At 42.1% G+C, this 18,777-nt stretch overlaps 1 long non-coding RNA gene across 1 annotated transcript in view; it reads left to right on the top strand.

The window, feature by feature from the left end:
- The first annotated feature begins 1,083 nt into the window (after positions 1 to 1,083).
- LOC139363847 (uncharacterized) overlaps positions 1,084 to 18,777 on the top strand; it is a 111,409-nt gene continuing 93,715 nt past the window's right edge. Inside the window, exons 1-2 of the long non-coding RNA XR_011624915.1 lie at positions 1,084 to 1,343; positions 15,597 to 15,669. This is a non-coding gene — a long non-coding RNA (uncharacterized lncRNA). The remainder of the gene's footprint in view (positions 1,344 to 15,596; positions 15,670 to 18,777) is intronic.

The raw sequence follows: 18,777 nt of genomic DNA on the forward strand, positions 1-18,777 counted from the left end.
TTTGTGTTGACCCCACAAGATAAGAATGTTTCTTTTACATTTTTAATGGTTGGACTAAATCAAAAGAAGAGTAATACTTTGTGACAATATGAAAAGGATATACAATTCAAAGGTTAGTGTCCTTAAATAGGTTTATTGGCATATACCCACTCTCATTTTTTTTTGCATATTGTTTGTGACTGCTTTTGAGCTACAATGGCAGAGCTGAATGGTTGCAACAGAGACCATATGGCCTGCAAAGCCTAAAATTACAATCTGGCCCTTTACAGAAAAAGTTTGCTGATCTCTGATATAAACTGTGTATTTCTACCTAGTCTTATCTACCTAAACAAACTGGTGTTCTTACCCTTGCTTGAAGATATGTCAGGTGTTTTTATGCCTTAAAACTGGTGCTCCTCTCATTCTTTAACTTAGATCAGGGATTGGCCAACCTCTTCTGTAAAGGGCCAGATAGCAAATTCAATGGAAAGTCTCATGCTCTGCTAATTGGAGTATAAAGTGGTACAAATACTTTGAATACTCCTTAGCAATATTCACTACATCCGAACATAAATATACCTTACATAACAGGATTACACCTCTAGGTATATACCCAACAGAAATTCTTATTTATAAGAACGAAAAGATAGGTATACAAATGTTCATTGTAGTATTATTCATAACCAAAAATTAGAAAAGACCTAAAAGGCCATAAACAGTGCTGTGGTACATTTATTTAAAGAATATCATAAATGATACTACAATAAAAAAGAGCAAACTACTATTATACACAACATGTATGAATCTCACAGAATGTTAAAAGAAGCCAGGCACATAAAAGCACACACTGTATAATTTTATTTATTATAAAGTTCAAAATCTATGTTAGCAGTTAGTCTGTGGTATCACATCTTAGATTCCCCAGGAAGCAGAGATCTGTGTACAGTAAGTCGATTGGGGTGTGACCTGAGGGTCAACCCATAAGAGTGAATGAAGGACGCTGTGAAGGTCAGAAGGAAAAGGTGAACTGTGATGAAGTCACAATGAGGGCCTCAGCTAACCTAAAGGGGAGTTTTCTAATGATGATGGCAGCCGGGCATGATGGCTCACATCTATAATCCCAGTGCTTTGGGAGGCCAAAGTGGGAGGATCGCTTGAGCCCAGGAGGTTGAGGCTGCAGTGATCATACCACTGAACTCCAGCCTGGGCAACAGAGTGAAGTGAGACCTTGTCTTTAAACACACACACACACACACACACACACACACACACACACACACACACACAGCCTTTCCATCTCAGTCATTTACAGATCAACCAGTCATTTGATGTGAGACATCTTGAGGAATGGAGCAGGACCCTAGGTAAGGCTGTCTTTATCCAGGGAAGTCTTAGAGTGCTACTAGGCTAAGAGCTGCTAGTAGCCAACACTCCCAGTAGGGGAATAAATGCTTGAGTCCTGGAGGGGATCTGGGGGGCACACCACAGCATCCACTGTTTGTGGTTACTTCTCAGTAGGAGTAGCGACTGGAAGGGAACACCAGGATAAGCGCTTCTAGGGGTCTGGTGATAACCTGTTTATCCAAATGGTGGTTATCAAGGCATGTTCATTTTGTAAACATTTATGTTCATGATTTTTGCACTTTTTAATATTATATTCCATGTCATAAAAGAGCTTATTTAAGAATGAAAGGGGCTGAGTGCGGTGGCTCATGCCTGTAATCCCCGCAGTTTGGGAGGCCAAGGCGGGCAGATCATTTAAGGTCAGGAGTTCGAGACCAGCCTGACCAACATGGTGAAACCCCATCTCTACTAAAAATACAAAAAAATTATCTGGGCATGGTGCTCCATGCCTGTAGTCCCAGCTACTCTGGAGACTGAGGCAAGAGGATCACTTGAACCCAGGAGGCAGAGGTCTCAGTGAGCCAAGATTGCACCATTGCACTCCAGCCTGGGTGACAGAGTGAGACTCTATCAAAAGAAAAAAAAAAAAAAAAAAAAAAGAATGAAAGGCCGGAGTGATCAAGGCTGCTGAGAAGTCAAGAAGAATGAGGACTGTAGAGTGTCCCTGGGATTTTGTAGCAGGCTGGTGACTGGTAACCCTAGGGACAGCTGTTTCAGGGTGGCAGTCAGGTTGCAAGCAGTTGTGGGGTAAGTGAGAAGGGAGGAAATGGGGACAGTGAGGGTGATGACTCTTAAGAGATGCTAGCCTGAAGATAGTAGCAGTCAGTCAGAAGGGGCCCAGTGGATAATTTTGTTTTGAATAGAAAATGCTTGAGCCTTTTAAAATCTTATAGGAAGTGTCCAGTGGCGAACTGGTTGTAAATATTAGAAAGAGAAGGAATGGTTGTTGAGGGTTAGTGCAAATCACAGGCTATTAGCCTGATTTACCAGAAGGGCATTTCTAACCTTTGATGGCATCAGGTATTCAGGCCACTTATCTTCTCTTTATCACATGATACCTCATGTTGTTATGTCTCTATTTATACATGTGAGTTTTAACTTTCAATAAAATCCTCTTGAGAACCATGACTATTGGGCCCTGTATCCCTACCGATTACTTAGCACAATGCTTTGTGCACTGAAGGCACTCAATAAGTGTGCTGTTATGGTAGTAGATGATGACAAGGGTGATAAAAATAATCATAAAAAGAGAGCATATCCATTTGTTCAGATCTTATATGGAGCTTAAAGCAAGATGATTATGAAAAGCCAGACAGACAGTCCCATTTTAATAAGCCCTGATACTTTTTTCCAATATCTGGTTTCATTTGTAGTTTATGCATCTGAAACTGGGATAGAAAGGTCAAGGCAGTGACCAGTGGGGCATCTGAAGTTATGTAACTGAGAAGATGCAATTCTCTGATGCCTTATCCAGGACTAGGACATAGTCCTTTCTTACCCTTCAAAGTGCTTCATTGATTCAGAAAAACTGGGTTCAAAGAACTTGTCCAAGGCAACAAGCTACAGACAGAAGTGAGCTGAGCATCCAGGCCTCTTTCTCCAGCAGCTCCAGAGTGTGTCCGCCTCCCGTGTCCATGTGTTCCAGATGGACTGCATATGCTAGGGTGTGAACATGCCAGGCTTGGGAAATTGAAGTGTGTGTTCGATCAGTGAACAGGAGGACCTAGTCCTTGCTGAAAATGCAGTCTTCCATTGGACTTGTCTATCCAGACATATTTGTATTATGATGACAATTTGTAGTTATACGGAGCCTTTCAACCTCAACGGCTTCAAAGTTTGTTTAGATAATAAGTATGTGAGTGCCTTCTGTGTAGCTTCCTGGGTCACTCTACAGCCCAAGTATCATGGAGGTGCCTAGCTGTTGGACATCCAGATACGTGGGTAGAAAACCAAAAATAGATGAAGAAAATCTGCAGTCAAAATCTTTATATCATTAAGGTGTGGATTTATAGTCACAGACATTTCAGATCATAACATTTCAAGCGGCAATATTCTACACAGTTTGATTACAGAATGCAGTTAATTTTCTCCTGGCCTTTTCTTTAAGTCAGCAATATTACAATGAAGTGAAAAATGAGAAGGGAGTGTTTAGTGTTTCCTGGATTAACTGAATCTAACAGCATCTCTCATTTTGTTAACCCTTTTTTTCCTACTTACATGGTACTTTTTGGCTTTTTCCTTTTTTTTGAGACAGTTTCACTCTTGTTGCCCAGGCTGGAGTGCAGTGGCCTGATCTCGGCTCACCGCAAACTCTGCCTCCTGGGTTCAAGCGATTCTCCTGCCTCAGCTCCCCAAGTAGCTAAGATTACAGGCATGAGCCACCACACCAGCTAATTTTGTATTTTTAGTAGAGATGGGGTTTCTCCAGGTTGGTCAGGCTGGTCTCAAACTCCCAACCTCAGGTAATCTGCCCGCCTTGGCCTCCCAAAGTGCTGGGATTACAGGCGTGAGCCACCGCGCTCAGTCGACTTTTTCCTTTGGAAACCAAGTAAGGATGCTTTACAGGAGGGCACAGCAGCCTCAGACAACATGGTATTTTCTGCAGCAACTGCTGTTAACAGCCCTCCAGGTCCGTTTCCCGCCACCCCGAGTTCACCTGCAGCACGAGTGGATGGCTTCTGCCGCTGACAGTTCCCACCTCAAACACCTAGACCCTCTGCTTTTCTCTACTTCTCTCTGCCTGAGGGCTTTCTGTGGCCTCAAAAGGAGCAGCTCAGCTCTCCCAGAGCAGTGCAGCAGTTTTATGGATTTAATATTCCCAGTGAAAATCCTCAACAATAAGGCTATGAAGTCCATGAATAAATACCTGGGGTCCCCCACCCATGGTGGGATAATTCCAGGATGCATGCTGAACAGTTTCTTAGAGGGTCCTAGTGGGATTGAGGTTCAGTTTGCCTACACAAGTGACCCGTGGCTTTTCTCTTTTCCCATCTTACTTTTCTCACCCCTGTTTGGTGTTTCCTGGACTCACCTGCTGAGTAAAGTCCTTGTCTCATCTGCTCTTGTGTGGTTCCCATATAAAGACACTTCCCAAGTCAATATTTTCTAAATTGTCTGTCATGAATTCAATTTAGTGGGTCCAAGCAACATTTCCCAGCAATAGAAAAAATACCATTATGCATCACAGTTAGTAAGAATAAGTACCGAATCACAAACCCTTTCATTCAGTTATATATGTTGGCTTATGATGACAATTTATTTGCTGCTATGGGTCATGGTCAAAAGAGTTTGGAGATCATAGTTCTAAATGCTTTTGACATTCTAACTCGTTAAAACTCAGTATAATTTCAATATGGGAAATGAGACCAGAAAGAAGAAAACAACAGCGTCTGAATTGGAAGGGGTTTTCTCACAGGATAAAGGAATGAAAGGAGCTGTAGCATTGCAGCAAAGTTGCAGTGTGACTTGCAGCAGGTCGTGTGTCTTAGAGCCTCCTTTCCAGATTTCTAAAATGAGGGGCTCAACCGGATGATCTTTGGTGTTCTCACTAACATGGATACTCAGCGTCTAGTCCCTTCCTGAAGTGTTGGCACACGCGCATACCCACCTGCGTTGATATCTTCAAGTCCTAGCCTCATGAGTGGTTCGGAGTGCAGGGAACCTCCCCAGCTGGGTACAGAGGGAGAGCACACAAGAGGCCACCCATGGGAGCTCATTCTTGCTGCTGGCATGGGAGAGAACATCTGCTTGGCACCAACAGTATCCCACAGGGAAGTTGCACTGCCTGGCAGGGGTTGGAGGGAGGGCAAGGTTGGCAGGGAGAATCTGGCAGGGCTCAGGACTAGGGAGTGGCTCTCAGAGTGGAGCTGATGGTAGGGAGTGGAGGTTGAGGAGGGCAGCAGGTGTCATTGAGAGAGTGCTAGTGGTCAGTTCAGAGGTCTATGGGTTTGTTTTCCTCTGCCCTTGGCAAAAATGGAGCTGCTTTGGAAGGAACTGGGCAGCGTGAAGAGCAGCGCCCCCTGCAAAGACACAGAAGCCGTGGTTACTTGGATGCCAAAGGAAGTTGTTGTTGTTGTTGTTGTTGTTGTTGTTTCTCCAAAAAATCACAGTGGTTCCTTAGGTTACAGTCTTAGTAAATGTTTTTCCACCATTCCCTTAATTCCCCACCCTGCACATGCCTGACCCAGTGGTACCCTGACTTTCCACACATTTTTCTTTGGATCTTGCAGTCTTTCTCTCTTCATTTCATGCCCTTCTTTCCTTATATACTCTGCTCACAGCTCAAGTCTTCTGTGATACTTCCTTTAATTTTTCCTCTCTATATCTTGATTCCGGATGTCAAGGAGGCTGTGTGGCCTAGTACGCCATTTTTATTAGCTCTTGAGTTAGGTAATCAATCCATCTTTTCTACCAGATGACTTTAAGGAAAATAGAATAGAGTCCCAAATCTTCCCTTAAGAGATGGAAGATAAGATATGGTTTCAAATAAGAAGAATACAGGCAAAATATCTTACACAAATGGGTGCCAATAGAAAGCATTCAGATAATCCCGTGAGAAATAAAAAGGTAATAATAGAGTATTAATAGTAGCTAATACTTGAGTGATTACTATAGGCAAGACACTCTTGAAAGTGTTTCAAGTGTATCAAAACACTTAATTTTAGAACTATGAAGCAGATTCTACTTGTGTATTTTGTGGGAGAAGAGACTGGTACACAGAGAGGTTGGGCAACTTGTACGTGGTTGCACAGATGTCCAGAGGCAGTGCTGAGATGTGAACACAGGAAGACTGGATTTGGCATCTGTGCTACTAACCAGGACACTATGAAGTCTCTCATACCTATGGGACTGGGAAAATCAGAGAAAATTTCACGGAGGGTGGGGCGTTAGAAGCTGACTATGGAGGAACCAGTAGGAGTCAGATGTTTGGAAATAGAGGGCAGGGCATCGCAGGTAGAGAATGGGAGTGCATTCTGGATGCCAACACATCTGTGGCGGTCAGGAATAGATGGTCTATATCTTCAGTATGACTTAATGTTGCTGAGTGTAAGACTTAATCTCCATTTGATAAAGGATAAAAAAGAAGGAAAAAAATAAAAGCTATTATGTTTTTTATTTGATTTTCAATTTGACAACATAACCTATACATTATGCTTACATTTGATTTTCCTAGTTTTTCTTTTTCTTTTTTTCCTTCAAGATGCTCAGCTGCAAGATGCAAGAATTTGGGAAGCTTTGAGCAAAGGACAGGAAAGTACAATATATTCTGGGAATGCAGGATTTCTTCCTTTGGACCTGCTTCCCGTGGAAATCCCCTTGAAGATCCTCTCTTCCATCTGTCTGCTGAAACACAAAGAGAAATGCCACGAAATGAGAGCGAGGGAGAGGTTTTTAAAACATTGAAGACGCCTGAAAGCAGAGAGTCTTGTAGGGCTTAAGAGAGACTTTTATCTCCCAGATTTATTTCTCAAGGGAGTGTTAACTGCCCCCAGATTTAATATCACCCCTGAGTGACTGGGAGGCAGCAACTGGTAAAACTATTTTCACTGTCTCTAAAGCGTCCCTGAAGCACCAAGAGGCCAGTTCCTCAAAAGAAGACATGCAAATGGCATTAGAAACTGCAGAGCGGCCAGGAGGCAGCAGCTTATTTGCCTAAAAAAGAAAAAAAAAAGTCATGCTAGAATCACAGGTGTATTTTACAAGCTTTAAGTTGATTCCTCATAAGGACAAAGTCTGGCTGCTTCTCAGATATCAAAGTTGTGTTCCATGCAGAGTGGCCCCTTAAAAACTTATGTTGTGTTTATCAGTGACTGCAGGTTTAGAACTGTGGTCAGCAATTGCCTAATTACTCTTGCGTGGCTGCTTTTGCTCCCTCCCTTCCGGGTGCTGCAGCCAGGAGTTATAACCCTGATGGTTCCAGGCTGTTTTTTGAACATTTATGTGTTTCCCTTAACTGGAAATACTACATGGTGCGGCCGCCTCCCTTCTGGGGCTGGAATAGGAGCTATTTTATAAGCTTGTCTCATTCTCTGAAGCACCCCTTTTCCCTGACCCTTCCCACACTCAGTTCTCCTCCCTGGAAGGCACAATCCCTTCCTCTGAGTCTTCCTCTCACACCCAGAGTCATACAGGATGAAAACCTAGCCCCCAGATGAGTTTTCTTCTTCTAAAGAGTATCTTGAATTTTAAATATAAGACCTATTTAATTCAATCCTCAAGTTTAAGAGAAGTGGCCAGCCCCCAACTCCAGGTTTACGCGAATCCCCGAACAATAGAAATGTATCTTAATTAACCAAGAGTAAAATTCTGAGTTCCTGTAAGCCAATTCCTTTTGAAAAGCACATGGTGGGCTGGGACCTGGGCACCACAGCTTTGCCGTTCCAGGAGACAGGCAGCTAGCGGCCAAGCCTTCCAGGAAAGCATCAGGGGCTCTGACCCAGAGCTGGGACCCTGGCTGAGAGGTGGCCAAGAGCTGCTTTCTGGGAATTCTTCACAAATCTTCCCTTGCCATTCCCCCTGCAGCTGTTGGGACACAAGCGTCTGCCTGGGCACTGGGGGGCCTTGTTTTGCGCTTGGTTGACGTTTATCTTCCTACTTAGCTCACATGGCAAAGGTTAAATGGAGTAAAGCCAGGAACAGCCTCACCCTGGTAACTGCCAACCAATGACTTCAGTCTCTCTATGGTCAAATCATCGCCCCGCCCAACAAAGAAGCCTGTGGAAACCTCTGCTCCCTTCCAAGACACTTTTAATTTTTCTTCTTCTTTTTCATGCGGATGAGCAGTGGTGAAAAATAATTCTTCCTCATGAAAGTAACTTTATGTGGCTGCGTTCTGGAAAACTTGGGTGGAAGTTTGGCTCTGACCACCTTATCTATCTATGTTTCTCTTCCACCCCAACCCTGTTTTTTAAAATAATAATCTTTACTTTTATTTTTCTTTTCATTTTATTTTTAAATGGGCATTATGCAAACATTACAAAAGCATTAACAAAATTCTAAGTAAAAGGCAGGAAGAAAACATCCACAATCCTACCACAACCAGCCAAGTTGCTTTCAGTTTTTGTCATCATCTTCTACTGAGTGCCACATGAATATGTAACTTTACCAGCACAATTATAGCAGACATAGATCTTTGCATCAACTTTTTTTAACTGAACATTATCTGGTAAGTTTTTTTCCATGTTGTCACATAGAATTTACATTCATCTTTCTATTCTCTGCTAATCCAGTCCATTGGCTAAATATAATTAATCACTTTTCTACACTTAATCAAGGCAAGTGGCTTTTGGCTTCTTGCTGGTATATAAAAGCACTATGTTTTTTTTCCCCTTTTGGATATTTTCCTTATAACTTTCTAAGAGGTTCACCTCTATTTTTGCTTTGGACACAGAGATAAATGCTATTTTCCTATTTACAACATCTTCCATGGCCTGAGTGCTAGAAGTCTTAGAGGGAACCTTCTCCCCAGATGTTGGGGGGCCATGGGAGATGGAGCCAGGTGGAGGAGGGGGCACAGGTCTTTATAAAGAAGTGGAGAAAACTCACTGCACAGTTAATTAGAAAGTGCCATGAAGCAAGTCCAAACTTTATGGCTTTCCTAGAATTGATGACGGTTCCTAACCAGGCCTGCCTGTTCTCTCGCAGGTGTGTGCAGCCTCCCAGACCATATGGTTTTCGACTGTACCGGGCCTCATTCTTTGTTCAGCCCATGATCCTGTAACTGAATATCAGTTAATAACTTTTCATAATAATGTAGCTTGGATCAGCTTCTGGGTCCAAAAAGGGGCCCCATACAAAGCTCTGTCTTTCCCAGACTCCTGCTGCCTTGCTGGCACACCTGTCAGGAGACTCAGCCTCATGGCCGGTCCCGGGGCGATAGCAACAGCCTAGGCTCACAGAGGGCCAGCCGAGAGTTCAACAAGTGGGAGGCCAGGGCACAGAGCTTACTCTTCAGCAATTTGTCTCTCTTGGGATCTGCCAGGATGGATGGGGTCTTGTAACTTAACAAAAGGGGCCAGAGCTGCTTCTTTTTTTTAACTAAAAAATATTTTATGGCAATTTACAACACACAGGCAGTCTCTGGCTTGTGTGAATTGATTTATAGGCATCCCTGAGAGGCCCCAAGACTTCTTGGGATCTCAAGACTGGCTGGGCCAGCCCTGTGACCAAAGGAATTCTCTACCCTCCCTAAAAGTTGTGGGATTCCCCACAACCGTTCCCACCCCTGGTACTCTCACCTGCTCCACCTCCTGCTTAAGGAACTCCTGTCATCTTTATATATATTATTGATACATAATATTCCTATATATTTATAGGGTACATGTGATATTTTGTTATGTGCATAGAATGTGTAATGATCAAAAGTCAGGGTATTTAGGGAATCCATCACCTCAAGAACTTATCATTTCTATGTGTTGGGAACATTTCAAGTCCTCTCTTCTGGCTATGTTGAAATATGCAATACATTGCTGTTAATTATAGTCATCCTACGTTGCTATCAAACATTAGACCCCTATACCCATTAACCAACCTCTTTTTATTCCCCTCTTCACCCTTCCCAGCATCTAGTATCTATCAATCATTCTAGTTTACTTCCATAAGATCAACTTTATTATTTCCCAAATACAAGTGAGAACATGCAATATTTGTCTTTCTGTGCCTGGCTTATTTCACTTATTGCAGTGACATCCAGTTCCACCCATGTTTCAGCAAATGACAATATTTCATTCTTTTTTATGCCCAAATAGTATGCCCAAATAATAATCCATTGTGTATAGATACCACATTTTCTTTATTCATTCATCTGTTGGTGGACACTTAGGTTGATTCCATATCTTGGTTATTGTGAATAGTGCTGCAATAAACATGGGCATGCAGGTATCCCTTTGATATACCGATTTTATTTCCTTTGGATAAACATCCAGTAGTGAGATGGCTGGATCTTATGGTAGTTCTATTTTTAGTTATATGAGAAACCTCCATACTGTTTTCCATAATGGCTGTACTAATTTATATTCCCACCAACAGTGTCTAAGAGATTCTTTTTCTTGGCTGTCTTGCCAGCACCTGCTATTTTTGTCTTTTTGATAGTAGCCATTCCAACTGGGGTGAGATGATATCTCATGTGGCTTTGATTTGCATTTTCCTAGTTAGTGATGTTGAGCATTCTTTTCATGTGCCTGTTTGCCATTTGTACGTCTTCCTGTGAGAAATGTCTATTCAGATCCTTTGTCCATTTTCTAATGGGATTATTTGACTTTTGCTATTGTGTTGTTTGAGTTCCTTGTGTATTCTGAATAGTAGTCCCTTGTCAGAAAAACAGTTTGCAAATATTTCCTTCCATTCAACAGGTTGTCTCTTCCCTCTGTTGATTGTTGCCTTTGTTGTTGCAGATGCTTTTTAGTTTAATACAGCCCCATTTGTCTATTTTTGTTTTTGTTGCCTATATTTTTGAGCTATTAGTCATAAAACCTTAGCCTAGATCAATATCCTGGAGAATTTCTCCTATGTTTTCTTCCAGATTTGTAATGTGGGGTTTGTGTTTACATTTTTAATCCATTTAGAGTTTTTCTTTTATGTGGTGAGAGGTAGGACTCTAGCTTCATTCTTCTGCTTATGGATATTCAGTTTCCGCATCACCATTTGTTGAAGAGGGTGCCCTTTCCCTGAGGTATGTCCTTGGCACCTTTTCTCAAAAATCTCTTGGCTATAAATATGTGGATTTGTTTCTCAGTTCTCCATACTCTTCCACTGGTCCTTGTGTCTGCTTTTGTACCAACACCATGATTTTTTGGTTACTACAGCCTTGTAATATAAAGTCACGTAGTGACTGCAGCTTTGCTCTTTTTGCTTAGCATTGCTTTGGCTATTTTGGTTCTTTTGAAATTTTATTTGAATTTTATGATTTTTTTTCTTTTTCTGTGAAAAATGTTGGTATTTTGATAGGGATTGCTTTGAATCTATAGATTTCTTTGGGTAGTATGGTCTTTTAAAAAATATTAATTCTTCCAATCATGAACATGGGATGTTTTTCCATTTATTTGTGTCTGCTTCAATTTCTTCCATCAGTGTTCTGTAGCTTTCCTTAAAGAGTTCTTTCACCTCCTTCATTTAATTTATTCTTAGGTAGTTCATTATTTTTTGTAGCTATTGTAAATGAGATTGCCTGCTTGATTTCTTTTTCAGTGAGTTTATTATTGGTATATAGAAATGCTACTGATTTTTGTATGTTGATTTTGTATCCTGCAACTTTACTGACTTTGTTTATCAAATCTAAGTGTTTCTTGGTGGAGTCTAGGTTTTTCTAAATATAAAATTATGTCATCTGCAAAGAAGGGCAATTTGATTTTCTTCTTTCCAATTTGGATGCCTTTATTTTTTTCTCCTGCCTTAATTGCTCTGGTTAAGCCTTCCTGCACTATGTTGAATAGGAGTAATAAAAGTGGGCATCCTTGTCTTGTTTCAGGTTTTAGAGGAAAGGCTTTCAGTTTTTCTCCATTCAGTATGATGTTACCTATGGGTTTGCCATATATGACCTTTATTATAGGTAAAAGTAGGTTCCTTCTATTGCGCAGTTCATTGAGAGTTTTTATCAGGAAGGGATGTTGAATTTTATCAAATGATTTTCTTCATCTATTGACATAATCATACAGTTTTTGTCCTTCATTCTGTTGATGTGATATATCATGTTTATTGATTTATGTATGTTGAATCATTTTTGCATCCCTGGGATAAATTCCACTTTATCATAATGTATTATCTCTTTGATGTGCTGGTGGGTTTCTTTTGTGAGTATTTTGTTGAGGATTTTTATGTTTATGTTCATCAGGGATATTCCTGCCACTTTTTCTGCTTGTTCTTTTTCCCTGGTGGCAGTGGCCAAGGGTATGGGTGGGAGGGAGAACCTCATGGCTATTTACTGTCTTCCACAATCACCCTATGAGGCTTCAGACTCAGCCCAGCTATCTGAACGTGCTTGTGTACCGGAGTTGCCAGGAGTCCTAGGGAGCTGGGTGTCCCTTTGATCCTATTGGAATCTGATTATCAGAATCACCAGGAAAGTTTGAAAAAATACTCGTGCCTCACTGAAGACCCACTGAATAGAAATGGCCAGAAATGTCCTTCAAGCATTCATATAAGCAGCTATTGGCAATGACAGTATTCATGAGCTTGTGTTTTGGTCCTTCATGTATGGAAAGATTCATCACATGACATGAATCAGTGTCTTTTTCTCTGCAGTTTGGACGGGCGGTGAGGGGTGAGAAGACTTGAGCCTAGGAGTGTGCCCTTCCCAATGTCACGAAACAAAAAAACACCTCTTGAAACTGTCTGCCAGCCAGGAGGATGAGGGGAGGCAGAAAGCATTTCAACTTGGCAGTCACCTGGGAAGGGAGGGATGGGCCTCAGCAGCAAGGGGGAAACAGGAAAAGGCACCTTGGAGCCCTGAGCAGGAAGCACAGTGACAAGAACCAAGTCCAGGACCTGCAGGTGTCCTGGAGCTTGCCCTGGCAGGAGATCTTCGCCCCTTACACGTCCTTGTCCACTCAGCTGGACCCCTGCCAACCGGACGTCTCCGCATCCAAGGCCTGAATGAAGGAGGGGAGTTTGGGATTTTTCTTTTTCACTCATTCTGTGTCCCAGCATCCAGCACAGAGCTTGGCCCCACTGAGTCAGCCTTTGTTGAATATTAAAAGCTAACATTATTTGTAATAACTTAGGAATTGTGCTATCTTCCTGTATGATCTCATTTAATCTGCACAACCACCCTAGGAGGAAGACCTCTTACTCTCCCCATCTTAACTGTGAAGCTGAGGCAGTGAGAGATCAGGGGATTTGCCCCAGGTCTCACTGCTGGTAAGAGGAGAGTTTGAATTAGAACCAAGGCTGGGGCCTGAGCTGCTCTGCCTGATGGGTCCTGCGTTCACTCAGCCGTGGCCCAGGTGGCTGACAGGTTTTGCTGCAAGAGTCAGCCTCTAAGTCTAAAAACATCATGTATCACACAGGCATTTGTAAGTGTCCTCAGAGCCGGAATCTGATGTACGGCATCATCCCCATGGAAAAATGTCCTCATCATTTCAAACATGAAGCTTAGGGAAATTCTACTGAAGCCTGGCCAAATGGATCAAAGCTACAGCACAAGTTGAGGTTCTCTGTATTGCTTCACTCCGTTCCTTTGGATGACATTCCCAAGAAATAAAGCCAAAAGAAAGCTTCGATTAGATACTGTGCTGATTCCAATAGGACTTGGGAGCCACTCAAAGCCCTCCATGATTTTTGTGCACACAGGAAAAGTTCACAGGCAAATGCCAGAGTGAGAAGATCACCTACTTTGCTCCTTTCCATATCAGGTCAAATGCATCCATCTTCCTCAGTCTCCTCTGGGCTGTGGGAGGAGACATCCTGGAGAAACCATGAACAAAGCATTGCTTAATGTAAGCCTGCTTGATGGACATGTTACGAGGGAGGGATGGCTCGGCCTTCAGAAATATTTACAGCAGGATGTGAGGGGGAGCGGCTCTGAAAGTGTGTGTGGCTGGGGGAGTAGTGATTCAGGAAGGCACTAAGCCATTCCACAGTTGGAGGGGGCAGCCTTTTGCTCCCTAAGCAACACAAGCAGAGGCAACAATGACTTCCTGGCAATACAATTTTCCTTGTATACTCACCTAAACCTCTTTCTTTATCCTACTTAACAAACACGAGTGCATATCACTCAGTCCCTGAGTTATATACTGGCCTAAAAATGTTGAAAGAGCCATTGGCTTATGCTATGGATAATCTTAAAATAAGAGTGAGTGTGTGTGTGTGTGTGTGTGTGTGTGGTGTAGGTGTGGCATGATGGTGGGGATAATGCAGAGGAAGTGGTGATGATGTTGAGGTGTGTGTGTGTTCATGTGTGCTGTGTATGTGGTGTGATGGTGAATATTGTGAACGCCTTGGAGAAAAGATTTTTTGCTTCCACTTTGTTAAGTGAAACAGCACATTATGGTGAACAGCAAACATCCCTCAGTATGCTTCTCCTGGTATACATTCCCTGCCATAGATGAAGTCAAGCAGACATCCTATGCTGGGGAGAGAAAATGCTAGAGGATACAGGTTCTTGGAACTTATCGGTAGGGAGATGAGGATTGTGTTTGTGGTTGCCTCCCTATTTTATATGCAGACAGAAACAGGTAGTGTTCCACTAGGGAAATGGGTGAGGAGATACTACTGGGACCTGGCCAGCACATGGGCACCTGCTCTACCCAGGTTCACCCACCAGCCTGTGACACGGCCACAGTGCAACCCATCACCTCCAACTGGCCTAGTTGGCACTCAGCTGAGGTTGATGTTTTCTTGTCCTACTGGAGTAATAAGGTCAGCAATGACTTGTCCAATGCAAGGTGGAGTTGTAAGGAGGGCAAACACAAGAAAGCACTAACCAATCCCATCCCCCATTGGTGGTGCCCACTTTTCTTCTGTACAGCTTTCAGTCAAGACCCAATACCCTTGTATCTCCCCATGGATTTCTTTTGTTTTTTTTTTTAGGCTCCTGGGTTCTCAATTTCCCTCTCACTTGTTGGAAGTTTTCAGAATTGAGCTTACTTTGCCACATTTTCAGGAGCAGGAAAGATTTTTACTTTTGGTTATTTATTTTGTAACCAGCCATATTATCAAGTTACCTCATTTGTTCTAATAATTTGTCAGGATTTGGAGGAATTATTTGACTCTTGCCTTTTGTGATTTAGTATTATGGGAAATTGTGATAATCTAGTTTATTTCCATTTTCAATGTAATTTTATATACCGAAATGTTTGTAGGTTTCCATAGTCTTTAAATTTGAAGTTGAATTTGAATTTTTATAACTTCACCAGAGTATGCCATGTATGGAAACTTTTTCCCAAACCATTTGTAAACCTTTGATTAGAAGTCTCAAGTCTTTCTTCAGGGATCCTGTTGCTGTTCTCTCCTGGGAAAAAAAAAAAAAAAAAAAAAAAAAAGTTTTATTGGATTTGTCCATTCTGTCTTTGATAGGTTGGTTCATTCTGTAATTTTCTTTATCTTTTCCTGGTGAATGGTAGGTAAATATCTTGTCTTAAAATTCTCATTTATTAGTTTAGTATCTTACTGTTTATTAGCTCTGTTGTCTCTAATTTTTTAAAATCTGAAAGCAATCATTATTCACCACAGATTGTGTTTTCTCAGATCTCAGTTGTTGTTTTTTTTTTTTTTTTGAGGTGGAGTCTCGCTCTGTCACCGAGGCTGGAGTGCAATGGCGTGATCTCGGCTCACGGCACCTCTACTTCCCAGGTAAAAGGAATTCTCCTGCCTCAGCCTGCCAAGTAGCTGGGACTACAGGCACCCACCATCACGCCTGGCTAATTTTTGTATTTTTATAGAGACGGGGTTTCACCATGTTGACCAGGCTGGTCTTAAACTCCTGACCTCAGTTGATACACCCACCTTAGCCTCCCAAAGTGCTGGGGTTACAGGCATGAGCCCCCACACCCAGCCTCATATTTTTAAAAAAGTGTTTCACTGTTTCTTGGAGGTAGGGCGTGTATTTGCTCTGAATTTTAAAATTGGTCCTTGTTTTGAACAATGTTATCTTTGTGTATGTCCAGTGACTGACCTTCCTTCCTTTCTCACACCCTTTCCCTTCCTTTCTTCCTCACTCCCTTCCTTCCTTCCTCCCTCCCTTCCTTCCTTTCTCTTTCCCTTCCTCCCTCCTTCCCTCCCTCCATTCCTTCCTCCCTTCCGTTGTTCCTTGCTTTCTTCTCCACCACAGAGAAAAGTCTATGCATGTTCAATACTAAGTGTTGAGGTAGATTTTATTAGAGTTTATGTAGGTACTTGTCTGCATATTTTAGTCCCCAACGAAAGGTGAACATTCGAAGTTTTGTTTTTCTCTAGTCCAATTTAATTAAACTGAGGTTCTCATTGTCTGTGAAGCCCAGCCCTGGGGCAGGGAAGTTCCTGCTCCGAGAAGCATTTCCTATGTATACCTGCTGTGGCAAAACCAAGTTAACTCCTCCTAGTTTTTGATTGAGGTGGATGCCCTCTTTTAATAAACAACCAAAAGAAAGCTTTGCTTTACCTGGTCCTCCAGCCCACATCAGGTGACACTGCAGTAAGGTCCCCATGGTGAGCTGCCACATGTACGGGATTTCCCAGATCTGTTTGTCCCCCAGCTCACCTTCGTTTCTAGTTCCTTTCACATTGACCTTGAAGGTATATTTTGGCTTTGTTAGTGACCACAATCAGTTCCTCCTAGTTGTGTTTTTCTGCCTTGTACTTAACAGATTATATTTTGTAAATGGCCACATGCCATTCATTTCTGCAGCCCCTATCACAAAGGGTGTATGGTTCCCTTCCCCTTGCAAATGATCTGTCCTTTATGAACGGAATACAGTGGAAGTGACATTCATGACTTCCAGTGACGAAACAAGAAATGCAATCTGGCTTTAGCCTGATTCTCCCTTCCTGTTTCTCTTCTGTCTTCTGTTCTTTCTTTTTTCTCTCCTTTCTGGGTATATGCACCTTGGGAGCCCTGAGCCAACATGCAAGACCTTTGCTGCCCCGAACCACCATGCTGCAGAGACACTGGGGGAGAGACCACATAGAGAGAGAGGGAAATGTCCCAGAAGCTCCATAGGTCTTCTCGCATGAACCACGAGACATGTGAATGAGTGAGCCTCCAGATGGGTCCATACTCCAGCCTTTGAGCTTCTCCAGTGGAGCAGAGATAAGCTGATCCTGCCAAGTCTTGCCCAAATTAAGATTCATGACCAAAATAAATGATCTTGTTTTAAGTCACTAAGTTCAGGGGTGCTTAGTTGCACAGCAGTAGATAAGTGGAACACACATGGTAACTTGCAGGTGGAGGTGTCTTCAGTCTCCTTCTGCTTTTACATATGGCCAATATTGTTCACAACATCTGGCTTTTCATGTTATCTTTCCCCATTTCATATTGATAAAGATATTTTCTGATTTTTGTGCTTTCTTGTTCATTTTAGCAGAATTGTGGGTGAAGAGAAAATAATAATGTGGTCTCAAATTGCCACCTTGAACAGAAACTTATGATTTAGTTTCTAATTAACATACCACGCTATTCCATAAAACCCCATTCTTTATTTGCACATCAGTGTCAATTAGTTTATCAGTCAGCTGTTATCACTTAGTAAGGCCCAGCTCTGCTGGACTCTTTCTCTGACCTTGTCTGTGTGCACAGATGACATTAATTTATAATTTAGGAGGATTTCTAGGTGTTCATCTGTTTGATCAGTAAGATAAGCTACTTCTAAATGTCATTAATCTATCAAGGCAGCTTGGCACAAAATAAGCAGAGCAGAGTGTCGCCCACGGAAAAGTAAAAATAATAATGCCCTTCTAATTTCATGTGGACTCAACAATTCTAAAATCATCAGGATCTGTAAACAGAATGTCAGAACCTAAGAGACTAAAACTCCTAAACAATTACAGTTTTGTTAAATGGGGAATAAATCATTGATTATCTTCCACCTGGGTTGACAGATGATTTCAAGTGTTTAAAGTATTTCTGAACATGATGCATGTGCACAAGTGATTTTCATTGCCATGTCGGTTGGTTTTCAGAAGTTGAACTTGGAACATTCCTCTTTCTATCTGATCCACACTTGTTTCTTGTGTCCCCCCTCCTAATGAAACATCTGAACAGATTGTGGACCAGTTAAGTCTTTGGGGGAAATAAACTCTCAACTGTTAAGAGGAGAGGTGAGTGCAAATCACCTGGCAGGATGGAAGGGCACAGACTTTGAGGCTGGACTTGGGAATCTTGGCACTGCCACTTGCTGGCTTGTGATCTTGAGTAAGTTGCCTTCTTGGAGTGTCAGTCTCTTTATCTGAACAATAGGCATAATTGCATGAGTTTGTTTGATAACGCTGCCATAGCAGAGTCCTACCAACTGCGTGGCTTAAACAACAGGAATTTATTCTTTCATGGTTTTGGGGGGCTAGAAGTCCAAGGTGAAGGTGTTGGTGGGGTTGTTTGCTTCTGTGGCTTCTCTCCCTGACTTGTGGATGGCTGTCTTCTCTGTGTCTTCACATGGTTTTCCCTTTGGGTGACTGCATCCTAATCTCCTCTTCTCATAAAGACATCAGTTATGTTGGATTAGGGCCCAGTCTAATGATCTAATTTTAATAAAGTACTTCTTTAAAGACTGTATATCCACATGTAGTCACATTCTGAGGTACTGAAGGTTAGGGATTCAACATATTAATTTGTGGGGGTGGGAGACACACTTTAGCCCATAGCACACATCTTTCCTAAAGGGGTGTTCTGAAATATTGCAGATAAAGTGCCTGGTACAAAATAAAGATGCTAAAAATATTAGCTTTCCTTCTTCCTTCTCTCAATTTTCATTCCTTGTCTCTGGCATA

This window comes from Macaca nemestrina, chromosome 6 (assembly GCF_043159975.1).
Source record: "Macaca nemestrina isolate mMacNem1 chromosome 6, mMacNem.hap1, whole genome shotgun sequence".
NCBI classification, from domain to species: Eukaryota; Metazoa; Chordata; class Mammalia; order Primates; family Cercopithecidae; genus Macaca; species Macaca nemestrina.